General features: G+C 42.9%; 1 pseudogene; it reads left to right on the top strand.

Annotated features, from left to right (window-relative positions):
* The first annotated feature begins 1056 nt into the window (after positions 1 to 1056).
* Positions 1057 to 5930, top strand: LOC145410743 (uncharacterized; annotated as a pseudogene).
* The last annotated feature ends 11111 nt before the right edge of the window (positions 5931 to 17041 follow it).

The following is a 17041-nucleotide window of genomic DNA, read 5'->3' as shown; positions in this document are numbered from 1 at the left end:
TGTGTTAGCACATCCAACAAGAGGTACCTCAGCCAACAAATTATGGGTTATTATCCATGTAGTGTCCTGTGGAAGATTTTTTTTTTTTCACGAAGCTGATTTGGATTATATACCTGGTGTGGTATCCTTTGCAGTATCTTTTACGGCAGAGACAATGGGTAACAGCATTTGAAGTAAGGAAGATGGTGATAATATGCCTGAATTGACAGCTTGACTCAGCAGTGATGGCCTGTATGTTTAAAGTTACGGTTCAGAAGCATTCACGTGTTAGGAATATTTAATCCTTTGGCCGTGTTGGGTGACTGTGGTCGCCCTACCAATTATTCTTTGTAGCAAGTCAGGCAACCACAGTCCACAGCCGAAAAAAACACATTTCCATCTACACGTCTGTTGTTTTTCTCTAAATACAGTAGGTTTTGATTTCTTTTATGTGCCAACAAACAGTATACATGTGTCTAGTGTATATATACAAGTGAAAAACCTTGTTTGAAGTAAATATCTTGTCATTATAGCAAAATTAGAGAATAGCACAAATTAATTATTTTTTCATTTTTTTCTCAGAAAATTACAATGTTCTTGTACAAATATGGTTAGTTTTGATTTCTCTGTATGTGCCAGCAGACAGTGTACTGTACATGTGTCAAGTGTAGATATACAAGTGAAAACCTTGCTTGTCATAAATAATTCCCTCATTATTGCAAAATCACACAATTGCAAAAATTAATTTTTGCATTTTTTCTTATAGCTTTAAAGTTTTCTTTGTAGAGAAATGTGCATTTTTTACCATTATCACACTAAAAAAATTAGAACTTCACAGTCATTTCCCATTGGAAAAGTAACAATATAATTAGCACAATTTTTTAGGGACTTAGGCCGCAACCAGGGGAATGACTGAGAAATGATAGGTCGTGGCCAAAGGGTTGAAGGAATAATAGTCTGTGTTGAAATTTGATCCATTTTTTATGTGTTGAAATTTTATCCATTTTATATATGTACTATTATTATCCAGTAATAGTGATGAATTTTTGACACTGTTCATTGTAATGGGAGCATCTGATGACTGAGCATGGGTACAATGAGGGTAAGTCATCCTGTTGGTGGCAGACAGTAAGATTAACACCAAGGTAGAGTAACTGAAGTATAGTGGAAGTTGAGAGAGGTGGAAGGAATGATATAATGGAGGTGGTAAAGGAAGAACCAAATGTAAAGTTAGAATGTGAGGTGAGTTACAAAATATTGGAGGTGGTAAAGGAAGAACCAGATGTGCAGTTAGAGTGTGAGGTGGTTGACAAAATATTGGAGGTGGTAAAGGAAGAACCAGATGTAGAGTCAGAGTGTGAGGTGGGTGACAAAATATTGGAGGTGGTAAAGGAAGAACCAGATGTACAGTCAGAGTGTGAGGCGGGTGACAAAATATTGGAGGTGGTAAAGGAAGAACAGTCAGAGTGTGAGGTGGGTGACAAAATATTGGAGGTGGTAAAGGAAGAACAGTCAGAGTGTGAGGCGGGTGACAAAATATTGGAGGTGGTAAAGGAAGAACAGTCAGAGTGTGAGGTGGGTGACAAAATATTCCTCAGTGACAATGAGACTGTCCTGGACACAGTGTCCTTAGCTGAAGTTGAGCAGTTCAGATGTTTAGAGTGTGGTAAAGCATTTCCTTTTAAGAACAGTCTTACCCAACATGCAGTTATTCATTCAGGAGTGAAGAATTTCAAGTGTGATGAATGTGGTAAACTGTTTTCTCAGAAGCGTGATCTCACTCAGCACCTATTAATTAATTCAGGAGCGAAGAATTTCAAGTGTGATGAATGTGATAAACGATTTACACGGAAGGGTCATCTCACTCAGCACCTATTAATTCATTCAGAAGTGAAGAATTTCAAGTGTGATGAATGTGGTAAACAATTTACAAAGAAGTATAATCTCACCAACCACCTATTAATTCATTCAGGAGTGAAGAATTTCAAGTGTGATGAATGTGGTAAACAATTTACACAGAAGAATACGCTCACCAAACACCTATTAATTCATTCAGGAGTGAAGAATTTCAAGTGTAATGAATGTGGTAAACAATTTACACATAAGCATGATTTCACTCAACACCTTTTAGTTCATTCAGGAGTGAAGAATTTCAAGTGTGACGAATGTGGTAAACAATTTGCACAGAAGGGTAATCTCACTCAGCACCTATTAATTCATTCAGGAGTGAAGAATTTCAAGTGTGACGAATGTGGTAAGCAATTTGCACAGAAGTATGCTCTCACCAAACACCTGTTAATTCATTCAGGAGTGAAGAATTTCAAGTGTGATGAATGTGGTAAACAATTTACAGAGAAGGGTCATCTCACTCAGCACCTATTAATTCATTCAGGAGTGAAGAATTTCAAGTGTGCCGAATGTGGTAAACTATTTGCACAGAAGGGTAATCTCACTCAGCACCTATTAATTCATTCAGGAGTGAAGAATTTCAAGTGTGATGAATGTGGTAAACAATTTACAGAGAAGGGTGATCTCACTCGGCACCTATTAATTCATTCAGGAGTGAAGAATTTCAAGTGTGATGAATGTGGTAAACAATTTGCAATGAAGAGGAATCTCACTCAACACCTTTTAATTCATTCAGGAGTGAAGATTTTCAAGTGTGATGAATGTGGTAAACAATTTGCAGTGAAGAGTAATCTCACTAAACACCTTTTAACTCATTCAGGAGTGAAGAATTTCAAGTGTGATGAATGTGGTGAACAATTTACACAGAAGAATGGTCTCATCAACCACCTATTAATTCATTCAGGAGTGAAGAATTTCAAGTGTGATGAATGTGGTAAACAATTTGCAGGGAAGAGTAATCTCACTCAACACCTTTTAATTCATTCAGGAGTGAAGAATTTCAAGTGTGATGAGTGTGGTAAACAGTTTTGTCATAGAAGCAGTCTCGTCAGACACCTATTACATCATTGTGTAGGGAAGAGTTCCTAGTGTGCTTAATGTGGTAAACGGTTGACTCGGTTAATGTCATCTGACACTGTTTAATTCATTAAGGAGTGAAGAAAAACAAGTTTGATGAATGGGGTACATAGTTTTAAGTCCTCTCCAGTATCATTTCAGGAGTGAAAAATTTGAATTTGTGGTGACTGGAAAACTGTTCAGAAAAAATTCTTAACCCGAGGCGTCCTGTCGACGTATGGGTACGTCATAACGTTTTGTAACAGCCAGTCCCGTCGACGTACTGGTATGTCACGCAATAGACGTGTTGCCGGTTCTAGGTAAACATGGCCAGTGCACTCTGCCTTGTACTTAAAATCTTACGGTAAATGTATCTTTTAATTTAATTTATCATTTGCACTGAACAAGACATGATAACTTTAACCCGCCCCGTCCCGACGTTTTTGGACCTTTTTTTTTTTTTTTTTTGGCTCAAACATCCGCTTTTGGTGAGAAACATCGAAAATTCATAGAGAAATCACTCACCTGAGGTTTAAAATACCCGATTTAGGTACAAGTCCTTCCTTACCTGACTGGGTTTTCTAACAGGCTGGCACCAAAGAAAACGAGTTCTATGGGAGGGTAACTATTTTATCCACTCATAAACAGTATTGATGTATTTATTTGGTACAAATTTATATGTAGTACAAGAGTATATTGGTTTTCAACAGTAATATAGGCATTATAAGCATTGTTTCACTCACTAACTCATCACCATTCATGACCTTTTTTTTCCTACATTACCTGATCATCATTTCTGACTCTTCCTCTAATGCTGTGTAAGCATTGTCCTCCACATTGTCATCGATTGGGGAATCACTCTGGCCCTGAATGTCTTTATTGGCCAGGTCACTGCTAACAGGTGAATTGCCGAGACAATGGCGTGTGGGGGGGGGGAGGTTATGCGGTGTAAGGCATTGTTCCTGCTTGGCATCTTGTAGAGGAATAGAGGAAGGTGTCCCGTGTATATGTGCCAAAAATCACTCGCGAAATCACTTGCGAAAATTGAAAATTGTGCAAATTAGGGACCTTGCAATGTTGCCGCATTAATTCACGTCGCCGGGACGGCGCGGGTTAATTCTTTGCGGCTGGAGGGAAGGAGCCGCCATGTTGGCGATGACGTCAGCATTCACACTGCAGACAACACTCCAATCCATCACACAATACTTTACCAGTAAGATATAGTTGTACCTACATGGCCACTGTAGATCCGAACTATCCCCTTCAGGTATGTTGTGAAGGAATACTTTTCATGGTGTAAATGGATGGTACCTGGTAGGTAAGTAAATTGTGGTGAAATCGACCAGATTTAGCGTACAGCTACACCATACCCGAGCGGTGCTCGTACCTCATGAGGTGGAAAGTGTTAAATGTATGCCGTACAGAATCAGTTGTATAAGTTTATAATTGTATTATTCTCATATTTATATTTGATAACTTCATTATTAGTTTTCTGAAAAAAACAGTTTCAGTGACCCTGAACTACAGTACAATACTTCAGGGGAGTGTGACGAAATACCGAATCGGCGGTCATTTACCAAATCAACACTGAATTAATTGGCACGTTTTAATTGGTATTATAGATTTTATTACCATAGAGGTTCATACTCACCTAATTATCCAAAATCTAGTCAAATTTTTGTATTTTATTTTACCTTTTAAAAAATCTGGATTCACAGTGAAAACGTGCTAAAATTAGCGGAAGTGTTTCTCTTTTAGCTCAACAGCTTTCCTTGGCAGACTTCTGCTTTGTATAAATATTAATTTAACATACAAGTGCATTTATTTGCACTTTAAATCAGTATCTGTGCAAAATATAAGTCTGTCAAGGCATGTTGGTGATCTAAAGTAGAAATACCCGCTAACCTTAGAACGTTTTCGCTCTGACTTATAATATTCTATTAATAGTTAAATTAAGCATAGTTTTTTTTACTGAATTTCAGATAATTAGGTATGCATGAACTTATATGGTGAAGAATATAATATTTTCACAACAGTAAAGACTGCATTCCAGCACTGGGAACTTCCAACGAGCAGCCAGCCACCACTGTTTTCGTTTATTGTTATTGGCTGGTATACAGAGGAATAATTTCCCTACTGTGCTTTTGTTAGTGCACTTACACATTGGAACGAAACATTAGCAATTATTCCTCTGTCACTGGACATTCTTAGAGGTCAGAAATAAACACAGTGTATGCTGGCTAAACGTAAACAAAGCAGACTATGCTGCCTCAGTGTGAGTAGTGACGTCACGGCCAGTCACAGGCCGTTTCAGAGTCACGTGATTTTTCGGCTACTTTATCTATTATTTTTTCATGTTTCTGCACATTTCTTTTGGAAATAATAGTTGACATAGTTATTTTATGTGTATCTTTTACCCATAGAAGTATCTAACTTCAAAAAAACTTTGACCGGAAACTCGTCTATTGCAAGGTTCATAATTTGCACAATTTTCAAATCTCACGCTTGATTTTGGGTACACAGGGTCGGGAGACCTTCCCTTACCTGCCACTGGGCGGGGACACTTGGCGACCCCGCGAGACCCGCGCTCAACCTCGGCTCGGTCACTCACCTGTTAGCAGTGACCCAGGTCAGACATGGCACACAGAGGTCTCTCAGAGGAGCAAATTCAAGCAGCCCTGGACGCCTTCACAGGCAACGGTGATTCACCCCTTGATGATGAGATGGCAGACAAGGATTATGTACAACCAGAGGAAGAGGCAAGTAGCAGCAGTGATGAGGAGGTCCTGTCCCCGAGGAAGCAGCGCTACGTCACTTATCGTGCCATGAGAGTGGGCCAGCCTGCAACAAAACATCATGCAATCACCTCTCTGCAGCCCCTACGTGATGTGGAGGCCGAAACCGAGGACGAGGACGGAGCCGTGGGACGTGCTGCCACGAGATCATCACTCATCGCGGCCCCGAGCGCACAGCACACCGTTCTATGAGGTATGGGCCTAGTGTTTTATTTGGGGAGGGCAGAAGTGGCGTGGAGGGAGTGGGGAGTGAAATTGAAAGTGTAGGGGCAGTCACTGAAAGTGAGAGTGGCGGGAGTGAGTCATCACTCTCATGTGGTGGTGCGAGGCAGCGGAGCGTATCACATGGGGCAGTGAGGGTGCTTGGTGAATCACGTGGTGTGATGATGGAGCGGGGAGATGAGATGGAGCCACTCCCCGGCACATCTTATGCTCCCCAATATTCCCGGACTTACTCTCCACAGCCCCCTGATGTTCCCCAAGGCCGTAAGGGTAAGGGAAAGGGGAAGGGCAAAGGCTGAGGGAAGAGGAGTGTGAGTGGGGAAGCCCTCTGCACTCCTCCTCCCCAACCTCCCCCACCAGCATCTCCTCCCCACCCTGACGAAGGCGACGATGGGGGCGAGGCTAATGTGAGTTGGAATTGGGAAGATGGCAGTGATTTCTCTCCCATCATTCACCCCTTCACTGAGCAGGGGCGCGCTGCTGCACAGCTCCTGGGATTCACCGTTGCTCCACCAGGCTGGATTTTTTCCACCTGTTCTCCGGTGAGGGTTTTGTGGAGCAGATTGTGGAACAAACCAACCGTTTTGCTAGCAGCCAGCGCCGTGAGAGTGAACGACTGGGCACAAGGAGCCGGCATTTGATCATTTACGATTACCCTGTCTCCCTGGCAGAGATGTTTGTATTTTTTGCCTTGGTACTCTTTATGGGTATTTTATGTAAAAACAGAATTCCGGCATACTGGACAACGGACCCTATCATGCAGACACCTGTATTTGGCAAGATCATGAGCCGTAATCGATATCAGCAAATTCTAAGCCGCCTCCACTTTTACGATGCTGATGATTTTGCCAATGCAAATGACACTGATAAGATGAGGCGAATTAGGTTGGTTTTTGCTCACCTACGGCAAACATTCCGTTCCTCATTTTATCCCTATAGAGACCTTGTCTTAGATGAGAGTCTCATGTTGTGGAGAGACAATATTTCTTTTTGCCAGTATATACCCAGCAAAAGGCACCGTTTTGGGCTCCAGATCTTTGTTATGTGTGATTGTAGGACTGGTTATGTGCAAGACATAGTCTTGTACACCGGTGCACAGACAGACATAATAGAATATCAGAGTATTGGACTGTCTGGAGTATTGGTAAAGACAATGATTGAAGAGTACCTTCATCATGGTCATGTCCTCTACCTGGATAACTGGTACACTAGCCCTCTTCTCGCTCGTTATATACACATGCATGACATGGGACTCTGTGGTACCGTCAAGGTGAATCGGCGTCACATGGTCAAGGTGGGGCGGAAACAAGAAAAAAATGAGGTGGTCTTCTTCAAGGCTAACAACATCCTAGCTACAGTGTGGAACCACAACAGAGAAGTCTGCCTCTTGTCCATGGTTCACCGCCCATTGATGCACTGTACAAAGTCCGTGGATTACCGTAGCGAGAGGAGGCGGGCATCTGGAAACCCGAGTGTGTGCTGGATTATAACATCAACAGGTGGCTGATGGACCAGTCTGACTCCATGTTATCCTCTGTCGAGTGTGCCAGGACCACAATGAAGTAGTACAAGAAGCACTTCTTTCACCTGCCTGATATAACTGCCCTCAATTGCCACCACCTGCACGCCATGACAACAGGAGTGCAGGAAACCTTTGAAGGGTTTGAGGGAGCTTGGCCGTGAGATTATAGCCCAGTATGCGGTCGAGAGGACCCAACAACGCACATGCACTACCCCTACTGCCCAGACACCCCTGAGAATTTTTGCACGCCATTTTCCCACTCCTATACCTCCCCAGCCAAATAGACCAAGGCCCCAACGCAGGTGTCGTGTGTGGTAATTCCCGTGTGAGACCCACCACTCAGAGAAAAGACACCCGCTATGAGTGTGTTGAGTGTAATGTGGGTCTCTGCATTGACCCTTGTTTCAGTGAATATCACACCTTGATGCAGTATTAATATGGTGTGAATGCGATATGACGCTCATACTCAGGAAAAAATGCGACATACAGACGCTCAGTGTAATTATAAGGCCCGTAAATATGTAAATAGTAGTATAAAGTGGAAACGGGTGTATTGTAAGTGGAAAATTATTATCTAAGTGCATAAATATATTCTAAGTCAAAACATTCCTAGCGAGTGTACATAGATGCGACATTCTGACGCTCAGTGTAATAAATAAGGCCCGTAAATATGTAAATAGTAGTATAAAGTGGAAACGGGTGTAATGTAAGTGGAAAATTATTATCTAAGTGCAAAAATATATTCAAAGTCAAAACATTCCTAGCGAGTGTATGTGATATTCTGACGCTCAGTGTAATAAATAAGGCCCATAAATATGTAAATAGTAGTATAATGTGGAAACGGGTGTAATGAAAGTGGGGAAGTATATTGGAAGTGAAGAAATAAAATATAAGTTGAAACACGAGTGGTAGCGAGTGTGCTTACTACGTGAATATGCGCTAGCATTTCGCTAAATATCCTCGTAAGGAATGTAAATAAGTGAAAACATTTACATTGTTTGAAAAAGGTATAATGTCATGGAAACAATAATATGAAAGTAAAAAAAATGTAATGTACGTTGAGAGAAGTCATAGCGAGTGTGCTGAGTAGGGAAATATGCACAATAATTATGCTAAATATCTAAATAAGGAATGTAAACAGCTGAAAACATTTACATAATGCAAAAAATGGTAAAATGTCACTGAAACAGTATTATGCAAGTAGGAAAAATATGTTTCATGAAACAAAAAACTTAGCAACTAATGTGTAACCAGTGTGACCAAACTCGCTGTGCTTGCGCAATGGAACAGTGCATATTTTTCCTGTATATCTCAATGAAAACCATTATATTCTTGTTGTGATTGTTTATTAGTTCCCAATCAATAAATGTAGACGTGTTCTTTGTTGTTTCTCCCCAAATTATCTACCATACAAAACGTGAGAGCCTGACACTTCAGTGACAGAATACAATACCTGACATGGGGAGGCTCACCTGTTCTAACCACTTATGGACCCCAGTAAGCCCTTTCTGGTGATTTGCCTTTGTTTCTCAATAAAAACAGGTTTTAGCCAAATATAAATTTTTCCAAAATAGCTCGGGATTGGGGGGTATAGGAGGTGGGAAATCGGTCGGGACGTGATGGGTTAATCCCTTTTTTTTTTTTTTCATGCAAGGAAGAAGGAACCAAAGGCCACAAGCCCGCAATAACAGTTCCCTCCAAGAGAAAAACAGAATACAATAGAGAGCCAAATTCAAGATCTGATCATTACGAGATGCCCGGACACACTGCGTTTGAAAGACTGGAGATCATAGGTAGTAGGAAATAGAGACAGAGGGAGACAGTTCCAGAGTTGACCTGTTGCATAAATGAAGGACTGGGAGTAACGGTTAACTCTTGCATTAGAGAGTTGGACAGAAAAGGGACGAGAGTTTGCTGCTAGATGGGTGCTACGCGCCCGTCATAGAGGTGGAGGAATGCATGCAGACAGTTCAGAGGAGCAATGACCATTGAAGTAGCGATAGAAAAGAGATAAAGATGCAACAGTGCGGCGAAGAGACAGAGGTTGAAGGGAGTCAGTAAGAGGAGAGTTAATGAGACGAAAAGCCTTTGACTCCACCCTATTGAGAAGAGCTGTATGTGGGGAGACTCCCCACACATGAGAGTTGTACTCCACACAGGGGCGGATAAAACCCCTGTATAGAGTCAACAATTGTGCAGGGGTAAAGAAAGAACGGAGTTGGCTTAGCACACCCAATCTCTTGGAAGCGTATTTTACAAGAGATGTAATATGATCTTTCCTAGATAAGTCCCGAGTAAATGAAACCCCAAGCATGTTCAAGGATGATGCAGGCTTAAGCTGAATATTATTAAACATTAGTGGGTATATCTGTGGAAGATTTTGTCGGGTTGATAGGTGTAACAACTGAGTCTTTGATGCATTAAAAACAACCAGATTATATTTACCCCAGTCAGAGATACGTGCCAAGTCAGACATTAGGTGTGCCATAACCTCATCCCTTGTTTCTTGAAGTAACTGCTGGGTTGGGCGTTGCAGGAACCGAATGGAAAGGTGAAGGGTGGAGACATCAGCGTATGAGTGGATAGGGTTAGATGTACAGCTTAGAAGGTCATTGATGAATAAAAGGAAGAGAGTTGGTGATAGGACAGAGCCCTGAGGAACTCCATTGTTAATAGATCTAGGAGAAGAACGATGGCTGTCTACAACACGGCTATAGAACGACCAGAAAAGAGGCTAGCGATGAAGGCACAGATAGAAGGACAGAAGCCGTTAGAGGGCAGTTTGGAAATTAAAGATTTATGCCAGACTTGATCGAAAGCCTTTGAGATGTCAAGTGCAATGGCAAAGCTTTTGCCAAAGTCCCGAAAGGAGGATGATCAGGAGTCTGAAAGGTAGGTGAGTGGTGCGTCCCTGACGGAATCCATACTGACGATCAGAAAGAAGGTTGTGATAGGAAAGATGCCTTTAAATTTTTTCTATTGAGAATTGACTCGAAAACTTTTCAAATACAGGACGTTAAAGCAATTGGATGATAGTTGGAGGGTTGGGAGTGGTCACTCTTCTTTGGGACCTGCTGAATGAGAACAAACTTCCAGCAAGAAGGAAAGGTACAAGTGGACAGACAAAGGCGAAAGAGTTTGCCTAGGCAGGGTGTAAGCACAGAAGCACAGTTCTTGAGAACAACAGGAGGGACTCCGTCAGGCCCATATACCTTGTTAGTATGGAGGGCAGTGATAGCAGAAAATACATCAGCTGAAGAAATTTTAATGTCAGCCATGAGGAAGTCAGAGGGAGGAAGTGATGGAGGAACAGCACCGGAATCATCTAAGGTGGAATTGGAGGAGACAGTGTGTGCGAAGAGATCTGCTTTATCAGTAGAAATAGCTACAGAACCATCAGAGTAGAAAAGAGGAGGGAAGGATGATGAGGTAAAGTTGTTAGGAAGGTTTTTGGCAAGGTGCCAGAAGGAGCGGAAAGAATTCGAGTTGGAGAGTTGAGAGCATTTAGTACGGCTGAAATTATTTTTAGTAGAGCGAAGAACAGATTTAGCAGGATTCCGGGCAGAAACATAAAAATGATGTGATTCAGGGGTGGGTTGGCTCCGGTACCTTTTGTAGGCCCTCTCCTTGTTGCGGACAGCATTAGAACAAGCGTGATTAAACCAAGGCTTTCTTGCGTTAGTCAAAGGTTATGAGAAAGGAATGTATGCTTCCATGCCTGAGAGAATAACCTCCGTAATGCGCAAGGCACACTCAGATGGCTCCCGGCCATGGAAGCAATAATCATTCCAGGGAAAATCAAAGAAGTACTGCCTGAGGGCCTCCTAATCCGCGGCTCCAAAATGCCACAGACAACGTTTCCCTGGAGGGTCCACAGGCCGTACCAGAGTGATAGGACAGGTTAAGGTGATAAGGTTGTGATCGGAGGAGCCTAACGGAGTGAAAAGATAACAGAGTAAGCAGAAGGATTAGTTGTAAGGAAGAGATCAAGCATGTTGGAGCCCTCTCCAAGGCGGTCAGGGATACGGGTAGGGTGCTGTACAAGCTGCTCTAGGTCATTAAGGATAGAAAAGATGTTGACTTGTTCACCAGGTGGATCGGTGAAACGAGAGGAGAGCCGAAGGTGGTGGTGAGCATTGAAATCTCCTAGATTGGAGATTTCAGAGAAAGGAGAAATGGATAGAATGTGTTCCATCGTAGAAGTAAAATAGTCGAAGAATTTTTTATAGTAAGTTGAATTAGGGGATAAGTAAACAGCACAGATATATTTAGTCAGAGAATGACAGGAAAGCCAAAGCCAGAGTGTAGAGAATTCAGAAGAATCGAGTTCAGGAACACAAGATCAAGATAAGTTGTTGTGGATGTATACACAACAGCCACCTTTGGCTTTGAAATGAGTATAGAGAAAGTAGGAGGATACAGAAAAGGGTTTGCTGTCTGTTGCCTCAGACAGCTGAGTCTCACTTAGAAAAAGAAGGTGAGATTTAGAGGAGGTGAGGTGGTGCTCAACAGAGCGAAAGTTAGAGGAAAGGCCGCGAATGTTGCAGAAATGAAGAAGAGAGGAAATCGGTCGGGTCGTGATGGGTTAATCACGTGGCACCTAACAATTCATTCAGGTGTGAGAACAATTATATAGTTATGATGAATGAGGCAAAGCTTGAAGAAGAAATCAGGCTTTAAGCAGGCATGGTGCCATTCACTAACAAGTGAGGGAGAATACATGTTTTATCTCTTATCTTGGATTGCCAGTTTAACCCCTTCGTTACCGCATTCCCCCCCCTCCTGCTAAGCTACCCCTCCCTGCCAAACCGACTTCCCCCAGGCGTGGCTCTTTTGTGGGGTAGTATTTATTTTATCATTACATCATTTCTATTTGCTTTATATTATTTATTTTTGTATTGGTAAGTAGATATTGACCATGAGATGTGTTTATGATGTTAAAATAATGTACATGACATAATATGTATGTTTAACCAACTGATTTAGTAAACATACAATATACAGATAAATATAGTAGATAGAGATATAAATCAGTGAATAAGGAAGAGATTAATTATTGTATTATTTACCTTGTAAGTATGAAGAAGATCCATGAAGAATGAGGTAGGCAGCAGGGAGGTCAAAAGTAGGTGGGGATGGGGTGACGCGCTTCAAGGCCAAACTGATATCAGAATCAGTATCACTGTCCCCACAACTATCGCTCACTTCATCGTCATTCTCGGGCATGTACTCCTCATCAGAGTCGCTCACAGTTATGTCAGATTGTGTTTGGTTATCGTCAGACACTTCTAAGTCACTATCCAAGTCAGATTCATTGCCGTAGGACACCATGGCACTGAAGTAAATCCAAAAGCACTGACATGTGCGACTGCTTGAAAAACACTACGGCATGCTCCCATGTACTGTCACCTCTGCGATCCAGACTTTTACGTGGTCAAAAGGGGCAGAAATCAAGTCACTATTGATGACCACTGTGTGCTGAAACAGTCGGGAACTCTTCGGTTGCGTTTATTACATTTCAAGTGGTCAAGGTAAGAGTGGCAGCATGCCAAAAAATGACGGGGCCAGTCTCCAACTCGGCCAACCCAAGCCCAGCCATTGCAATTTCCCCCAAATGCTTCTAAGGTTACACATTAACAAACTACTAGGTAAGCTCTATACCACCAGTTCTCAAGGGTTATACAAACAATAGAGTTCGAGTGGGAGGAAATGTGTATTAACAAGACCAAAAAGGAAAAAAAAAAAAAAGTAGAGTCTTCCCATCTATTAACCTCACAGATTAATCCTGAATTAGTTGGCACGTTAAAAAAAAAATATATATGGTCCTATAGTAGGACTCGCGCACGCTCGCGGCCGTGGCGCGGCCCGCACCTGTGTACAGTGTTGCCACGTTTTCTATACCGTTATCTCTCTCTCTCTCTCTCTCTCTCTCTCCTGGCGGGAAATGTGAGCCACCCTGAGTACTTTTGATTCTTTTATAAGTTATTTATAATTGTGCTTTCATTTGTTAATTTGGTTTTGTCATATTTAGTAGTAGATGGAGTGTCAAAGTTACTGTCTGCTGAGAGGTTTGTTACGTTACTGATTCATACACCCCGACGTAGTGGTCCAGGGGGGAGGGGAAGTGTGAAGGGGGATTTGACCTGAGACACCCAGGAGGGATTAAGAAGGGAGGAGAGGGGAAGGGGGGGCTGGATTCACGTACCACGTGGTCAGTATTAGAAGAGAGAGAGAGAGAGAGAGAGAGAAATTACGTGTATAGATATATGTGCATCAATAGGAACAATATATATCAGTGTGTGCACTATGTACAAAGGAACAAATGAATACAAAGAAGGCAGTGACAGACCTCTCTCTCTCTCTCCCCCCTCCCCCTCTCTCTCTCTCTCTCTCTCTCTCTCTCTCTCTCCTGGCGGGAAATGTGAGCCACCCTGAGTACTTTTGATTCTTTTATAAGTTATTTATAATTGTGCTTTCATTTGTTAATTTGGTTTTGTTATATTAAGTGATGCCGACAATGCATTCAATGCATGCCTCTCTCTCTCTCCCTCTCCCTCTCTCTCTCTCCCTCTCCCTCTCTCTTGGGACATTGAATCTCCTCATTCTCCCTTGGGACATTTATTTTAGGCCAGATGGATGTGTAAGTATTGCCACTCACAAGAATTACATGAATTATTTCTTTTACTTTGGATATTGGCATATTTCTTCTTTTTTCAGGCTCATTATCTTATATCCATAACTGTGATATTATTACCCACCCTAAAACTACGCTAAAAACCATTAAAAGTGACTACAATATCTTTTAGCAACACTGTACAATATGTATGCCATGTTTCTGTGTTACTGTATAAATATTTTATGCATAATAAGATTACTGTTGATTCATCCATCAAAATACACAAGTGTAAGTTTTATTCATCTGAATTTATCGAATTTGTGATGCCTTGTACATAAATAGCTTCCGTTTCACATCGCAAGTTGGGGAAACGTGGCACCATTGCCCACAGGTGCTGGCCACACCCCCGCCGCAAACAGGCGGGAATCCGACTATAATGTTAAATGCCACAAAACTTCGCTCCTTTGTCCCAGTCTAATGTGTTTCTTCATAATCGTCCCTCTGAGCACATAGTTCACTGGTCCAGTCCTCTGCCACTCCTGACCTTGACTTCCACACTGGGACCTTGACTTACGCACTGGGACCTTGACTCACTCACTGGAACTGACCTCCACACTTCGTCTTTGACTCACTCACTGGACTTTGACCTCCACAGTTGGACCCGCTAGGAATTAATATGTACAATGAATAACTGTTCTCACTAATGCAAGTAATCCCTTCACATGATCAAGAAAGTCTCATACAAAAGAAACATGAGTTATAACACTCGGCATGTCAAGTGTAATCTCTCCAATATCCGACGTAATAGGGCCATAGGCAGGTCCGGATACTGGTCCTGTCCGGATATTGGGCCCCAGCTTATGGACTTGTACTTATGGACCCTAACTCAGAGAAACACCTATACAACTCCCTCTGGACATGCATAGCACCTATTTAAGACCCAGATCACACCAATAAGGCACATAAATGAAATAAATGCAAAAGAAGCATAAAATAAGGATTTAGAAGTAGGTTCATACAATATTAAACATTCTGGTTACTGGCTCCTGGACTGGTACTTATGGACCCTAACGTAGCCTGACTCAGAAAAACACCTTCCTACTGCATATGCATAGCTCCTAACACCCTGTTCACACCAATAAAGGACATTAAAGAGTGAAATGAGATGTTTGAGGTAAGTATAGTATGGAAAAAAGTACAGTATGAAACATTCTGCCTACTTACAGCAAGTCCATGGCCACCTCGATGAATAACCGCTTCCTCTCGGACTCTGACAGTAAGAAGGATTTCCTGAAGCACTTCCAGTACACCGTTCATGAAGTCTTGCACTGAACTTAGTCAATCGCACTCAGAAGTCCGTTCTCTTCACAGTGTGCACTCTTGTCTAACTAATGCTCCATTGTAACTTACCATGTGTTGCACTCTGCACTTTAACTCTTCCCATTTTTCTAATAATTTTCTAAAGCAAAAACTAACAAGTCTATTTATGTTAAATTTTTTTCCAAATTAGTCTTTTCACTCACAACTGTAAATCCTTAACATAACACACTGTTTTTTTCACTGCACAACACTGTAAATTCCCATGTGGTCTAGTGGAGAAGTTCTTGCTGTTTAATCACTGTCAGAGTCCGAGAGTATCACTGGCAGGTGACCTAGGGGTGCGTCGCTGGGTCGTGGTGATGGCGTACCCACTGCAGACGACTCTGAAGACAGACGCAAACTCATTTCGAGCGGTGACTCCACCGTGGCTGATGTACTGGGCTGTGGCTCGGAGCATGAGGGGCTGTCTTGGGGAGGCAACGGAGTGGAGCCAGGGCTGGGCACAGCGGGGGTCACGGGCCTGAAAAAACTGTCAATCGTTGATTGATGCAAGGACTGACGATTCTGACGATTGATGATGCGCTGCCTGAAAGCACGCACTTCCTCCACAAGTCCCAAGGGCCCCATCTCCCTGTCGCAGTCCAGGTGTTCCAGGTAGTCAAGGACGAACTCTAGGTGTTCCCGGAGTGCGCTCAGCTTGGGGATGGCTGGAGTAGTGTCCTGCTGAGAGGAGTCCACATCATCGTCGCCTTCCTCGTCGGAATCTTCAAGCTTGGTACTGACAGCTGCAACTGAAGACGCGATCTCGATATCGGACAATGTTTGATACCCAGGATCGCCCTCGTCGTCATCCAACCACTCACGCACATCGTCCACATCAACATCGTCGCCATGCGTACGTAGCCGTGCATGGAAGCCATCCATGTCAAACCCTAGAAAATCGTACTCCACATCCGTTCCGAGAAGCAGACGAGACCAACCATTTTCTAGAGTCTTGACAGGGACCTCCTTCCATGCACTGGCCCAGTTGTAGAGTGCAGACTTGATGTTGTAGCGGCAAAGGTTTTCCAAAGTCCGCTGCCCTCGTGTGTCCCATCCCTCCCTGCGCTCGTCCTCGTCCTCGAGAACAACCATCACCTCGTTCAGGAACTTCTGTTGGTTTAGGCGCTTTGTTGCCACGATCACTCCTTGGTCCATTGGTTGGATGAGAGCAGTCGTATTAGGTGGCAGAAACATGCACCTAATGCGGCCATTCTCAGCCACCAAGTCCTTGTCGCACGGGTGGGCAGGTGCATTGTCGAGGAGAAGTAGGGCCTTTACCTGGTCGCGCGGGATTCCCAGTGTCTTCATCTGGTAATTGATGACCTCCTTGATGAAGTGGCGGTGGAACCAGTCTTTGAAGATCTGGGCTGTAAACCATGCCTTCAAAGAATGGTACCAGACGACAGGAAGGACATCCATCACCCCACGAAGACACCGAGGCTGCTTTGCACGGCCAACAATAACGGGCTTAAGCCGGTGCATGCCGTTAGCATTGGCACAACGCAAAGCAGATATCCGTTCCTTGGAGAGCTTGCGGCCAGGCACACGCTTCTCCGTCTCCTCGGCTAGAGTGATCGTTGG

Source organism: Coenobita brevimanus, chromosome 86 (assembly GCF_032717465.1).
Source record: "Coenobita brevimanus isolate Jiangsu-jjx chromosome 86, ASM3271746v2, whole genome shotgun sequence".
Classification (NCBI taxonomy): domain Eukaryota; kingdom Metazoa; phylum Arthropoda; class Malacostraca; order Decapoda; family Coenobitidae; genus Coenobita; species Coenobita brevimanus.
Note: the sequence above shows the minus strand (reverse complement) of the source record. Positions and strands in the feature narration are given on the sequence as shown.